This window comes from Vulpes lagopus, chromosome 1 (genome assembly GCF_018345385.1).
Source record: "Vulpes lagopus strain Blue_001 chromosome 1, ASM1834538v1, whole genome shotgun sequence".
Lineage (NCBI taxonomy): Eukaryota > Metazoa > Chordata > Mammalia > Carnivora > Canidae > Vulpes > Vulpes lagopus.
The window spans coordinates 108603504-108618149 of NC_054824.1; positions in this window are offsets into that span (position 1 = coordinate 108603504).

Here is a 14646-nt window from a genome sequence, read left to right on the forward strand (position 1 = left end):
ATTTTCACTGCCTTCATGAAGTTACCACATCATGATTCTGCGCAAGGCGCAGAGTAGCCCACGTAGGGGAGGGAGCCCTGGGGATGATTGGGGGCCCTCCGAAGCTTCTCATCTGGGGGAACTGGAGTGTAAAGACATGCTTGGGTCTAGGCACCCAACAAGATCTAGAATGTGACAGGCCAAGAGGTCACACATCTCTCTGGTTTTTGATCTCCTCACTCATTGCTGGGGTCTTGCTGAGGTGAATACACCACTTCCAAAGAGAGATGCGCAATCCAGAAACCTCAACTTCCCCATTTTGAGTGACTATTTTAAAAAGTTGTTTTCTAGAAGCAAGAAATTGGCAGTTCATCTTGGTAAGGAACTCTAAAGGATCCCACAGCACCAGTCTGACATGAGGTCGGGTGATGGTTGGATAAGTCAGAGGTTGTGACTCTGTGAGCTTCCCTGGGATGGAGGCAGTCTTGGGACACAGACTCCTGGGGCCTGTGCTAGTAAGAGCAGAGTCAATATTCCTTGAACTGAACTGAAAAGGACAGTTTAAAAAAATCTTACCTTTCATTCTTCATCTTACAGTCATCATATTACATGAATTTTGTGGTCATAAAGTACCTATATTTTGGGAGCTCTAAGTTAGAAATAAAGCAAATTTACCCCTTTCCCCATCCTGCTCCCCATTCTAAAAAACAAAGGGGGAAATTCTCAACTTTCTAAGGAAGACATTACTTAAAACGTTAGTCTGAATAATAATCAGATCCATAGCCAATTTCAGGAAAATCCTTCAATGTTTCTTAAAAGAGAGACAGAATATTTCCATATTTCAACTGCATATTTCTGTGCAAATGGACTCCCACAATTCCTACTGTAGGAAGGTCACTATCCCCCGAAGGGTGTGGTGCGGAAGTGTGTGGGTACTTGAACAACCTAAACCACAGGCAATGTGAGGAGCTTCAGGTTTTTAGCCACAGATTATAAGCTGGTGCCTCATCCGTCCACTCTGACCAGCAGAGATGATTTGGTTGGTTCACATAATATTTTATGAAAGGTTGAATTGGTTAAAGACATTTAAACATTGGGGCAATCTACACAAAAATTTGTGTTTCTGGCTTCCCTTGAAAAATCTAGAAGACCAGGCAGTCTTGGGCACGTATGCACACAGGGCAAAAAGAGGGCTTTGCTGGGTGATGACTGCCATGGTATGCTGCTGATGAGGCCAGGTTGGACTCCTTTAATGTCCCTTGCCTGGCTCTGCGTTTATCTGAACTTGTGACTTTTGCTGCTAGAGTGTTTGCAGGAAGAAGGGAGGGTAAACCCAGGGCAAGTCATTAAAGATGTTAAAAACTGAACTTTTTGGTGGAGAGTCCAAGCAAAAAGCAATAACTAGCTATCACCCCTACAGGGTAGGAAACCTAAGCTTTGCAAACTTGACTTTTCTTTGTTGATTTTCCACATTCACTCATGTTATTAAAGTCCTTTAGAAGATCTCAGCTTTTTCAGATGGGCTGAGGGTGAAAAAAAAGATAGACTGTGCCGAGTTGGAGGGGAGGAAAGCTGTCCTTTACTGTGGACATCCAGGCCTGGCATGCTTGGTTCAGAAAGGATCCATGAACCAGCCAGGCAGTGGTGCCACACACGACCTCCTTGCTCCCTGGCACCTGGAGACATTAAGATCCTCTTCATTTATTTTCTTGGATCAGTTTTGCTTTATTCACATTTGTCAGAGAGAAAAGCCGGTTGGTGGAGACAAGGGCAGAGAGGGGTATAAAAGGAAGAAATCCCTATGGAGGAAAGGAAAGCTCATATGAATGGAAACAAGAAGTTCCTTTTTTTCTTCTTAGCAAGATTTTGAGGGGTTTTGGGGGAGAGGTGCTGGGGTGGGAGCACTAAAAGGTTATTCAAAACTTTATAGAAGAGATTCACAATATGACTTGGGGATTCACTTCTCCCTAGGAAGAAGCTTGAAATAATTTTATAGGTCATGATTTGGCTTAGGCCCAGAAGGGCATTTGGTGGATATATATTGTATTCTAGCTCAGTGCTTGTGCCAGTTAATGGGTGTTAGTGCCCACCCCAGGCAAACGCCACCCATGTGCTGGTTCCAACCTCTCACTCAGGGACGTTTCCTGTGAGGGAAGTCCAAGCAAGGCCTCACCCTCCGTCCCCTCCACTTTGCACCTGCTGCCCCCCTCAGGTCAGACCTGGCATGTTCTTGTTTCTGAAGAACAAACATCTATTGAGCTCTGCAATGATGAACAATCTTGACTCTTCAAGGCTCTGAGGAGATACGAAGCAACTCCAGCAGTTTTGACATCCCTTTATCTTGCTCTTTCTTAATTTCCTGTTTACGCCTCTTCTAGGTCTTCTTCTCTCTGAATGTTTTCTCTGAAGTCTCTTCAAGACTACTGTCTTTCCTGACTTTTTGAAACCTCCTTAGCTTGCCTTCTTGTCAGGAGAAACAATAGAAAAATTTACGAAACCCTGACTACCTGGTCTCTTCAGCAGATGCCGTGGGTTTGGAGTTAGAAGGGCTTAGTTCCTCCTGGTTAGGAGAAGCAACAGTTAATTATTACTTGCTAAGTGATGACCTAACCGCTAGCTTTCGAGTGTCGTCCTTCAGGCACGAAGCCAATGGGGTCCTTGCTTTTTGAGCAAAAATAAACCCTGTATTTCTGTGTATATCCAGAAGTAAAAATAGGACAATAACAATAAAAAAAGTAAAAAAAAAGGCCTTATTTGTAATGTAAGACCACAATTGCCTTGTGTGGAAGCAACCCTGGTGTATCTTGCCCATGCAAGATACCGCGGTGGAGTTTTGTGTGCATGGCCCTGGGCTGAGGGAATAGGAAGGCAAGAAGGTTCTGCATTAGGAATGCAGAGGGCAGACTCTGGAGCCTACCAGGTTGGGTGCTGAGGGGATGGGAAGGGACCTAGAACAAAGGCCAGGCTTACTGGGCTGTCAGGTGGAGTGTCAGGATTGGGACAGATACTCATATCTCATGTTTGTGGCTGAATAATTTGTAGAATCCATATTGCTCACCAATGCTTTTGTGCAAGTTGGTTCTTTGGGGGAAACCTGGAGAAAATGTTAAGTTTCATGACTTAGGTTGGTGGGATGTGGGGGGCGTGTGGCAGTGACCCTGGGGAGTGGGGACTACCGAGGACAGAGAGCATGAGCACCTACAAAGTAGAGACTTGTCTGAGAGTCTCCACAGGTGTTAGGAGGCTTAGGTTTCCCATGGCCCATTTGAGGGGATGGCAGGAGCTGGGGTGAGGTTCCAGGTCCTTCCAGGGGTGGTGGTGGGGGAGTCCAGGCCTTAGAGGGGGCTCTGCAGATCTAAGAAATTACCTTTTGTTAACGCCTCTCAGTTGCTCTAGATTTCCAGGGGTTGAAAGAACAAGGAAGTCAGGGCTGTTGTCAGGGGGGAGGCTGGGGAAGGGGGCTGCAGGCAGTCCAGCGTCCCTGCCGCCATCCATGTTTTGGTGTATGAAACCCTGTGGCAACACCAGCAGTTTAGAGGCATCTTTCCCTCCCAGCTTCAAAGTTTCCCTCAGTTCGTCTCACCGACCGACCGCAGTTCTGCCTGTCTTTCCCCAGCTGGGGTGGGTCAGAAAGCGGCCGGTGGTTGGCCTCGGGGCCCTGCTGCCTGGTGGTCCTCCTGTGGCTGCCAAGCCGCAGTGAGAACAGGGTCTGTCTACCCCACAGGGTTGTTGTGAACAGCAAAGGAGACCGTGCAAGCAACGTGTCGCTCTAAAAAGAGTCCCAAGTGGCTATGCAAAGAGTACTAGTTGTGTGCGGGACCCACGTGAGAGAGTAGTGTGATATTGAGGTGGTTTAGGGCGCCCCCGGCCACTTCCCTGCCAGCCGCGAGCTCAGAGGTCCTTGGCTGAATCGGGGCGCAGCCTCCCCGGGAGCCCCGCTGCCTGCATCCTCAGTCGGACCTCCAGGGCCCCTGAACACTCACTCACTGCTTCCACTCAGGCGGATACCTCAGTGGAAACCTGGCTGTGAACTCCAGGCAGGGGCAGGGCCTCCCCCCTCGGGTTCCCCTGGGCCCTCCGGGGCCCCCCTGCCCCCCCTGCCGTGAGTGCCTTTGCACTTGCTCTCCTCACATTTTGGAAGGCGGTTCCTCCTCTTCCCAAAGGAGCGGCCTCTCCCGGGTGCTGCCACTTTTCTAACAAAAAGTGAAAGTAAATGTTCCGCCTGGGTATTTAGGTCCTGTCCACAGAATTGACTCGGGATCTTAAAAGGCTGCCTGTCCCCACCGAGACCAGTCATAAATGTGCGTGGTACATTTCAGAAGTCACACAGGCACGGGCTTTACTTCTGACACTTCCCGCTCTGCTCCCTTTGGCAGGAATGTCAGCTCCCTCACCCCCAATCTCTGTCACCTCCACGCAGTCCCTTCCCTGGACGCGGCATGAGCATTTGTCACAGCATGTATGCTGATTTCCATTCGGTCAGCTCTGAGTATAGGGTCAGATGATGCCCTTCCCCTACACAAAATCCAAATCCCTCACCTGGGCTTAAGAGCTCTGCATGGTCTGGTTTGTGCCTGACTCTTTGAGCTCAACTCAGACTCTTCTTCTCCTGGGTTACCTGCTCCTTTGGCCTTCGGCCTGTACATGGGGCATGCCAGCCAACCTGTGCCTCCTTGTCTCTCTGCCTGGGAAGCCCATTCTCTAGGGCCGTGCCCCTTGTGGTTACGAGACTCATCAGCTCACATATCACACCTCAGAGGAGAGATGGTGGCCAGCCCGCTCTCCTCCGTCTTTGAGAGTGGTACAGACACTGCCAGCCACATCACCCTTCATCATTTCCACTTTGACTCATCTTATTTGTCTGCTTTTGCCATGTCTCCCCCATTGGGTGGGGAGCTCAGTGAGGCTTAGTTTTCGTTCAGTCTAGTGGTGCCTGCAGTGGTGCCTGGCACGTGGTCACTCAGTAAAGCCTATCGGACAAATGTCTTGTTTCTCCAACTAGATTGTAAGCTCTTGAGCACCGGAACAGCTTGCCCTTCCTTTGACCCCCTTCTCCAAAGTGCCTGGTACACAGGAAGTGCCAGGTGAGCATTCACTCATAGGTGATTGAATGTGGTCGACTATCATTTAGGAGACCCCGACTGGAGAGGACGGCATCTGGAGTAACAAGCTTCCACGTGGCACTGTGAATTGGCTCTTACATGCTATGTAAAAATTGGGAGCATGTGACATGAGGCCAGCTTTGATTTGGATTCTAGTTCCATTGCTGCCACTAAGCAGCTGTGCATCCTTGGGCAAGTATTTTTATGTATCCTCTAAGGGAGCAAGTCCCCTAGACACCCTCTGCTCTCGTACCTGTGACTACAGAATGAGGTAGGGGCTACGTAAGGCTCCCTCTCAGCTCCAAATTTGGACTGCCGTCCTTTGAGGCCAGCACTGTCCCCAACATCAGGTGGCTTCCACTTGGTTTTCTGAACATTTACTGACATTGGTAGCTCCATCCTTTGCCGTAAGAGGTGTCATTCTTTCCAGGACAGAGAAAAGGTGCAAAGGTGAGAGGTATAGAGATGTCACTGAGAAGTTGGGTCAGGAGGCATGGGTGAAGAGGGGCCCCGTAGCTGGAGAGCAGAGGCATAAGGCTGGGTTCCACCTGCTGTTCCCTGCTGGTTGCTCATGTGAATGCTCCAAATGCAGGGCATCATTCATCTGTGAGAACTGGCCTGGAAAAGCAATCTAGTGACAGAGGTGAGGAGGGCAATGAGCGAGCAGAAGTTTAATTCTGCAAAAAAGTTTAATTTCAGGCCATATTGGGTACAATTTCAACATGCAGTCCACAGAAGAAATGGAAGAGCTGATTCACAAAATTGTTTCAGTGAGTGCTTGTGCTGATACCCACCCTCCTGTGTCCCCCCCCAAGCAAGAATTATAGGCTTCACAGGGGTGTCGAAGCGGGGGCTTTCTGGATGGATGTAGGACACATTCCCTGTGAATGGCAAATGTATACATGAATAAAAATAAGAGGGAAGCACATGCCCCAAGCCCCTGGGGCGGACGTGGGGTGGGAGGGTAGTGCCAATGCATCTTCCTCAGCTGCTCCCACTGGCACCTCTGCTGGTTCCCACCCACACATTTCTCTTCCCTCCTTTGGGAGCTAATCATAACTGGGGCCCAGTGAGTCAGATGGTCTCAGGCCACTTCAGGGGGCTCAGAAAGGGTCATTGTGAGCCTTCTATCCAGGGTCTGGGTGCCCATGTGCCCACCAAGGGCATCAGGGCATGCATCTGCCCCCCACCCCTTCTTTTTCCCTGTCAAGTCATTGCAGCTTGCTTGAGCAGGGCTCTGCCTGGCCTTCTCGGTCCAGCCCCACAGGCCCCCAGGGACACTGGTGCTGGCAAGCCGATGATCCTGGGCCCCGGCCTCACTTCTTGGTCCCCTTGGCAGAAATGTGCGGGCCCTGCCTCCCGTCGTGGTGGGAGTAGGGCCTCACCTGAATGGCCGCTGCCCCACCCTTGCAGCATGCAGCTTCTACACTGGGTGGTCCCGGGGTCCCCCAACCGTGGCGTCTCTCTTTGTAGACTTACCAGGTGGTTGTGTGTGCTTGCCTGGGCGGGCGCTCGCGGGCTGGGGGCCGCTCTCCGGTCACAGTCACGGTCACCGTGCTGAGGCCACGAGGCTTTGATGCTCTGGGCCCATGGGGCTTTGCCAGGCTTCCCTGAGAAAGGGCAGTTCCCCACGTTCAAAAACAACCCCCAAACTCCGTCTCACTAGTACGGGAGGCTGATGTGACCTTTATCTTTGAACGTCCGGAGCTTTCAGAAAATTAAAATTAAAAATAAAATGGACCACTGTAGAATTGTTAACTTGAAAAAAAACAACCAACCCCACAGTCAGTGGGGTCTTCGAGAAAGTATTTTTTAGATGGATGGTGTGTGTTTATGACAACTAGGGATGTTTGGGGGAGCTATCTGTGTTTTGTCATTTTTTGTGTGTGTGTGTTTTGTCATTATGAAGCCTGGATCTTTTTGCTACTAGACCTTCATTTGGGCACACAGTGAGCCAAAATTTTTGTGGAAAAACGGCTCCCTGGACAAGGTTGGTAAACCCAATAGCTGTTTGTCCACATGCCAGTTATTTTCTCTAACCACAGTAGCATGTGAGATTACTTTTCCCCCATTTAGAGCTGTGGGAACCTCAGGTCCGAAGACAAGTAGAAGTCTGCCCAGGCCTGTCTGGTGTTAGAACCCTCTTCACGGTGCTCTGCTGAGAGTATATATAGCCTCAGCCTCAGCACTTCTGGTGACAGAGAACTCATTACCTCTGAAGAGGGACGAGCTCGTACTTAGTGCTAGGCAGGTCTTTTACTGACCCAAGTGCGCCTTCTCATACTTGCTCTCTTCCACTCTTTATATTCAATTCTTCCCTTTGGGGTCCCATGGAAGTGAGTCCTGGTTTTAGCCTGCGTTCTCTAGAAATCAAAGCTGGAGGCAGAAGGAAGGAGGGGGCAGGGATAAAGAGGAGTGAGGCAGAGGAGTCCATAGCAGTGGACTTGCTATTATTAATCACGATTGACGTTCCCAATCCATGGGACTGTGCCTCTGACAGGCCATGACAGCCAAGCCCTGTGATGTCCCCTTAGCAATGAGAAAGGGGAAGAATCCACATATTGGCTCTGGTCTCACGCTGGGGTCCAGCTCTCTACACTCCAGGCTCCACCCACTCATATGTCAGTGTGGACACCTGGTGATGTTAACCAATGACCTCCCTGGGGTTGAGGACAAGAAGCATGTTGGCAGCATTGTCATGCTGTGCCTGTATCAAGGCACAAAGGGGTATCAAACCAAGACCCCTTTGAGAGCGAAAGAAGAGACACACTAATTATGTCTGAAAAACAGGTGTAAACTGGGGCTGTTCTGGGCAAACTGGGCTGTGTGGCTGCCATCCTCAGAATCTATGAAGAAGAGCAGGATCCAGGACTCATGAGGCCTCGAGCTTTGAAGAGGTGCCTGAGAGGCTCTCCTCAACTCTCATCCACATGATCATCTGAGTTGAGGGTTCATTCATTCATTCATTCATTCAACAAATATTTATTGAGTGTCTGCTAATACCAGCACTGCAGTGGGTTCTAGGAAGGCACAGGTTTCTGCTTTCCTGGAGTCTGTAGTTTAGGAGAGCAGATATCCACTTAGCAATAATTAAATAATTACCAGTGTGGTGCTATGAAGAAATGCTGTAAATACCTAGAAGTACATAACCCCCTCTGGGGCTGGGGCAATCGGGAATACATCCCAGTGGGAGTGATGTTAAAGGTGAGATTCTGAAGTGTGAGCAGAATTGGCCAGGCTGGGCTGGGCGGCAGAGGAAAGCGTGAGGGGAGGAAGAACGGAAGAGGCAGGGGAGGAGAGGGGAGTGTCTTGGGCCAGGCAGATCTCATGGCAGAAGACTCCTGACTGGGAGGAATTTGGTGCCCAAGATGATAGGAAATGCAGCCATGCACAGATCTGGAGCCCAGCAGCCAAGGGGAGGACTGGGTGGAGGCGAGACCCCGTGGAGGCTGGGGCCCGGTTGCTGCAACCTGCCACACCATGCTAAGGATCCCAACTTCAGGGATATAAGTTGAAGCTGGGTTCCCACTATCATCTGCTGCATGGTGGCAAGGACAGAGGGGGAACATCCTTAAGATGTTTTGGGGAGTGTCACACAGTGAAAGTTACAGATGCTTTGGGTAGGATGGAGGGAGTGGAGATGGACAAGAGTAGGTGGGGTGGGGACATATTTAGGAGACAGAATTGGCAGAGCTCAACACCATCAGATGCAAGTGGGGAGGTACAGGGAAGGGTCAAGGATTAGCTCTAGGTTTTAGCATGAAGGGCTTCATTCATCATGGAGGCGTCATTTCATGAAGGATTGAGAAGGAGGGAGGAGCTGTTTGTGTGAGAGGAAGAGACCTAGCATGCATTCATTTTGGATTTGTAGAGGCTGGGGCCATGTGAAACCTTCCCGTGGAGATACGAAGTAGGTAACTCATGTGGAGGACTGCAACTAGAGCAGAGATTTGGCCTGGAGATAGGGATTGGGCCTTTATTAATCTCTGTGAAGCCACTGGAGCAGTTAAATCTTTGAGGGAGAACTCAAGAGAAGGGAGTCTAGGACAGAGTCTTGGTTTAACTCCACTGTTTAAAGATTTGGAGAAGGAAGAGCTCTCAAAGGAAATTCAGAAAAAGTGGTCAGAGAATCAGAAGGTAAACAGAGTGGTCACTTGGGTGGCCGACGGAAGTGTGTTTCAAGAAGGAACAAAATGGTTAACTGTGCCCAAGGCACAGAAGGGTCTAAAAGATCCAGACCGACAGGCAACAGATTTATCGATGTGCCAAGCCATTGTTGACCCGAAGGAGAGTTGTAGCAGGGCAGGCAGATCCGAGGGGCTTGGGAAGTGGTGGGAACTGAGGAAAAGCCAAGAGCGAGTGTGGATGAATGTGAGCGAGGCTGAGACAATGAGAGGTGTGGTGCAGTTGGCAGGGGTCACCGGGGAGGGCTCACTGTGGGCGACAGGAGAGAATGTCCAGAGGCTGCTGGCAAGGAGGCTTGCAAGGAGAGGCTGAGGTTACACAGGAAGGTGAGGAAGTGAAATGCCTGAGAGGGCCGGCGGGCAGGGGACCAGGCCGCATCTGCAGCCATCTCGCCCTTTGTTGGATGGAAAGGAGGTGGAGTGAGTGCAAGAGAGCTGCACACAGTCCGCGTGAGGTGGTGGCAGGTGGCCGGGTAGGACAGATTTCCTGACCCGTGACTTTGTATTCTCTTTGAAACCTTTGAGCTTAAGTTCACCTGCTACATGGCTGCAAGAAAAGCTGGGGGTCTGAGGGAACATTTGGAGGTATTGACTTCCAGGATGCGAAGATGAATTAGAAGAGGGAGCCAAGCCAGCTCCTCAGAATCTGCTGGCTGAGAAGCTGGCCAGCCCACCCTGCAGCACGGACGGTGGAAGTCACTTTCCTGAGAGCTTCTGGTGGTGGTTGAGGCACCAGTCATTCTGGACCCAGCCTATTCAAGAGCATCTAAGATGCCCTTCCCACCTTTTTAGCTTTCCATCCAAAACATTTTCACAAACTAGTTTTCTCCGCTCCTTGTCTAGAGATCTGAAATTTGGCTTAAAAAATCAGTTTATGGGTATGCCTTTGATCTCATAGCTAAAGTGACAAAAAGCCTATATACACTTTGGAACAAAGTACATTTTGTTCTTCTGCAGTTGTTCACTGGGATGGGGGTGGGGCCGGGTGGGTACAGTCTATTTCATTGGCACGGGACGGCCGCAAATGTGTGCGGATCAGAGGTGGCAATGTCCCTATCTCTTGTCTGTGCTGCTTTGTTGTAGAAATGATGGTCATGTTCTGAGGGTCACGTGAGAAGGCTTGAGGTTGCTAAATGTGCTCTATACATAGAAAAATCACAGATGCTTTTTTTCTCCCAATTTTTATTTAAATCCGTTAATGTAGAGTGTAATATTAGTTTCAGGTATCAAATTCAGTGATTCCACATTTCCGTACATCACCTGGTGCTCATCATAGCAAGCACACTCCTTAATCCCTATTACCTGTTTCACCCATCTCCCTACCCACAGCCCCTCCAGTCACCATTAGTTTGTCTTCTGTAGTTAGGAGTCTGTTTCTTGGTTTCTCTCTCTCTCTCTTTTCCACCCCCCACCCCCACATTTGTTTGGTTTCTTAAATGCAACGATGATGTGGCAAACACACACACACACACACACACACACAGGAATATTACTCAGCCATAAAAATGAAAGAAATCTTGCCACTCACAATTTTTATGAGAAGCTGTTTAAGGGACACTATCCTTCCTAGGAATGCCACAGAGATCCAAGGCTTTAGAAGTCTAGAATAAAATAAAATCTGTTGCGAACCTTACTATATTGGTGAACAGCCTAATTTTGAGTTGTCTGGCTGAGGTGCCCCTATTCCCAGGAGGGAGTAGTGATGATCTGGAAGCTATGGTTTAGTGTGAAGTCGTGTCCCGTGAATTCCTTTAGGAGGAGTATAAGCTTTTTGCCCTGGAGTTAAGATTTTGGACTAGAAGGATAACAGCTCTTCACAAACATGATCACTGCTGCATGCTTGCTCTTGACTTCCTACTCCTCACAACCTGGTCAGGCCAACCTCTGATTCCCTGCGGGAGCTATCTGCCCTAGCTATGCAGGTGAGACGAGACTAAGTCCCTCGAACTGCCCACAGAGTACGCTGGACTCTGTACCTTCTTTCACCTCAGCATCCTCAGGTCCTTGAAGGCAGGGAGGAAGCCTCCTAGGTGTGTGCGTTCCTAGGGTTTCACATTTGGTACTTTTTGGATGTACTTACCTCCTCGAGTTTTCAAGAGTTGCTCAAATGTAAAGACTAGATTTGAATTTGTTGATAGATTTTTTTTTTTAAGATTTTATTTATTCATGAGAAACACACACAGAGAGAGGCAAGAGACACAGGCAGAGGGAGAAGCAGGCTCCATGCAGGGAGCCCGATGGGGGATTTGATCCCAGGTCTCCAGGATCACACCCTGGGCCAAAGGCATACACTAAACCACTGAGCCACTGGGGCTGCCCTTGTTGATAGATTTCTAAAGCCGGAGCAAAAGCTCCCCTTCACTGTGATATCAGCAAATTCTATTTCCTCTCTGTTTTTAGTAGACAAATAGAATTCTCATGATTTTCCCATTTTCTAGACCCAGCTCGCCCACTCTCCTCCCTTCCTCTCCGTTACCTCTCTATTGCTGAATTAATGAGAGGTGAGCCCGTCAAGTGTCCCCCTCAGTGCCACTTGACGGGATGAGCACTGGGTGTTTTTTTGTATGTTGGTAAATTGAACACCAATAAAAATTTATTTAAAAAAAATTAGAGGTGAGCCAAGAAGTGCGAGTTGTAGAGTTAAAGGTGACTGATGCCACGTGAATTTCAGCCTCAATGGCAACGGGGCAGCCCGGTGTAATACACGGCAGTGTAGACTGTCCCCTGCTGGCTTCATTCAGAACTGCAGAAAGCCTTGGTCTAATCCGCTCTGTGTCACATTAACAGAAGAAACAGCTTTTCACAAACCTAGAAGCTGAGCCCCTTGGAAATCCAAAGACTTAGAATGTTAATGTCCCCCTCTCCAGAGCTGTACGTTTTATTTTGGTAAATCGCTTAGCATCACCGGGGTTGGTTGTGTTGCTTTAGAAATTGAATGGTATTTCTGCTTTACAACTGTGCCAAATCCAAGGCACTTGGTGAAGCTGTCCTTTGAAAAGTCACACTTACTCTAGAAGCCAGAGCAGGGGTGCCGTGCGCACTGAGAGAGACAGGGGTGGCCTGTGCTGGGGAAAGGGTGCTGGGCTTAGCTAGGGGAGGACAGCCTTGGATTCCTGGCTTCTTCCTCAGCCTGGGTTTAACTTGTGAAAAATAGGGTAGTTTGACTAGATGATTTCTAAGGACCCTTCCAGCTTTGTGTCTGTTGTAGGCAGCATCATCCCTGCCTTCTAGGAGTGTATAATCCAGGTAGCACGTTTACCTGAACCACCAGTGGTCATGGTAGTAAAGCACGTGCATGGCCTGGAGGGGCTGGTTGCATGAAGTGGTCTGACATGATGGATGGCTGACCATCTCTGTGACTGGACTTGAGTGCTTGCATGTGGGCGTACACACACACACATACACACACCACATGCTTCCTCTCAGATCACTGTCCCTATAGAGTCATCTTTGTTGAGGTCACCTGGGCACCCAGCACTTCTTGGCAATTCCTGTGTTTATTCTTGGCAATTCCTGTGTTTATTCCTACACAGCTTTCCTGTCTATTGAGCACAAGAGCTTTTTCAAAGCTTCCCTCCCCTAGTCCTGTGAATCTGCCACCTGTTACCATACTCCTAGTGGACGAATTTGCCTCCCTCCTGCTTCACAGAGAAAGACAGAAGCTATTGGTAAAGAGCTCCCTTGCCCTGCCAGCCTCTCATGGCTAGCCTGCTCCTGTTAGTATTTAACTTACTCATGCTGCAAAAAAACAAACAAACAAAAAAAAATGAAAACCAAGCCTCTCCCAGGATGCCACATTCCCATTCTGTATCTTCTGGTTCCCCTCTTTCACAGCCAAATTTCTTGAAAGCAGCGTCTACATTCACTGTCTCTTCCCCCTTCCCCCCAGTCACCCCCTGCTCCACTGAGTCTGGCTTCTTCCTTCCTCTCCACTCCACTGGAACTGTCACAACTAACGTCCATGTTGCTAAAGCCAGTGGACAATTTATCATGTCTTATCTTCTCGGGACTAGATGGTTCTGCTGTCCCTCAGTGAACCTCTCTCTTCCCTCGACTACCACTACACTGGATGCTTCTGGTTTCTCTTCTCCCATTTTGGATGCTTATTTCCAGTGTTTGGATCCCTGCCAACTTTGTTTTTCCTTTGGGTTCTGTCCTAGATACTTTTCTGTTTTGTTCCATGCACTCTCCTGTTAAAAGGCGATGGGAACAGAGTGAGGGAAGAAAGAGCAGAGAGGGAAGTGTCTTGGATAGGTTGACTATATAAAGAAAAAGTGGAGGGAACTTGGTCCTGCTTCCAGTTCAGAACTGTAGGTGGAGTAGTGGTGGTAGTTGCAGGGGACCTTTAGTGGGTTGGATGGAACAGTGTAAGAATAGAGAAAAGCACTGGTTGGCATGTCTGAGTCCCATCAGCTCCTGTGTGGCATGGGGAGCTGGGGCTCAGACATGCATGGACATCCTCGGGGGCATGTAGGCTGAATCTTCTAGATGGCTGCCAAGGTTGGGGTGGTGATGGGACCCTGTAGATGAACATGGCTAGGGTGAGCTGCCTGGAGAAGGGATGGGGTGGGAATTGCATTGTAATTGTGACAAGGGAGCCCCAAGAGGCTGGGCCCATAGCACCAGCAAGGACTGAGCTGGGGTGTATCAGAAAGAGCAGGTCAATCGAAATGCCTTTCAAGAGAAATGCCTATGCTAGAGGGAATGTCTCATTTTCCAGCTGGATACAAGGGGCAGAGCCAGACCACCTTGCTACATGAAACAAAGGGATGCACTGTCAGTGCCCAATCCAAGGTGGAGATCAGTTGAAGGATGGCAAGGCCTCCACTCTCTCTATGGGTGTTTGCATGTTTTCATGGCATGGTCATTGGCTTCCCCCAAAATGGGTGATCCAGGAGAGATCAAGGGAAATCCCACATGTGTCTGATGACCTAATCTTGGACGTCATATACTGTGATTTCTATTGGTTGCACGCACAGGCCCTGCTTGCTGTGAAATGGGAGTACAGAAGGGCATCAGTGCCTCTCCATGCCCTGACACCCTCTTGGATAGGGGTAAGGGAGTGGGAGAACATAGGAAATCTTATACATCCCCAGAAATCATCCAAAAGAGCTCATTTAATTGGACAGAGATTGCCGCAACATAGATCATCGAATTGAAAGTTTACTTGTCCCTATTCTCAGGGAAGTGTGGGGTCATGACAATATCCAAGTAGTTACAAAGGATGAACAACTCACGTTTTCTTTGCATACTTGCGTATGAAGTGAGAAATTTATAAATTTTACAAGAAACTTGAAGGGGTCTCTAAAATACTTGAAAATGAACTCATAATAGTGATAAACATAGTCTGTGAAAAACCCCTATAAAATGTGATATTGAAT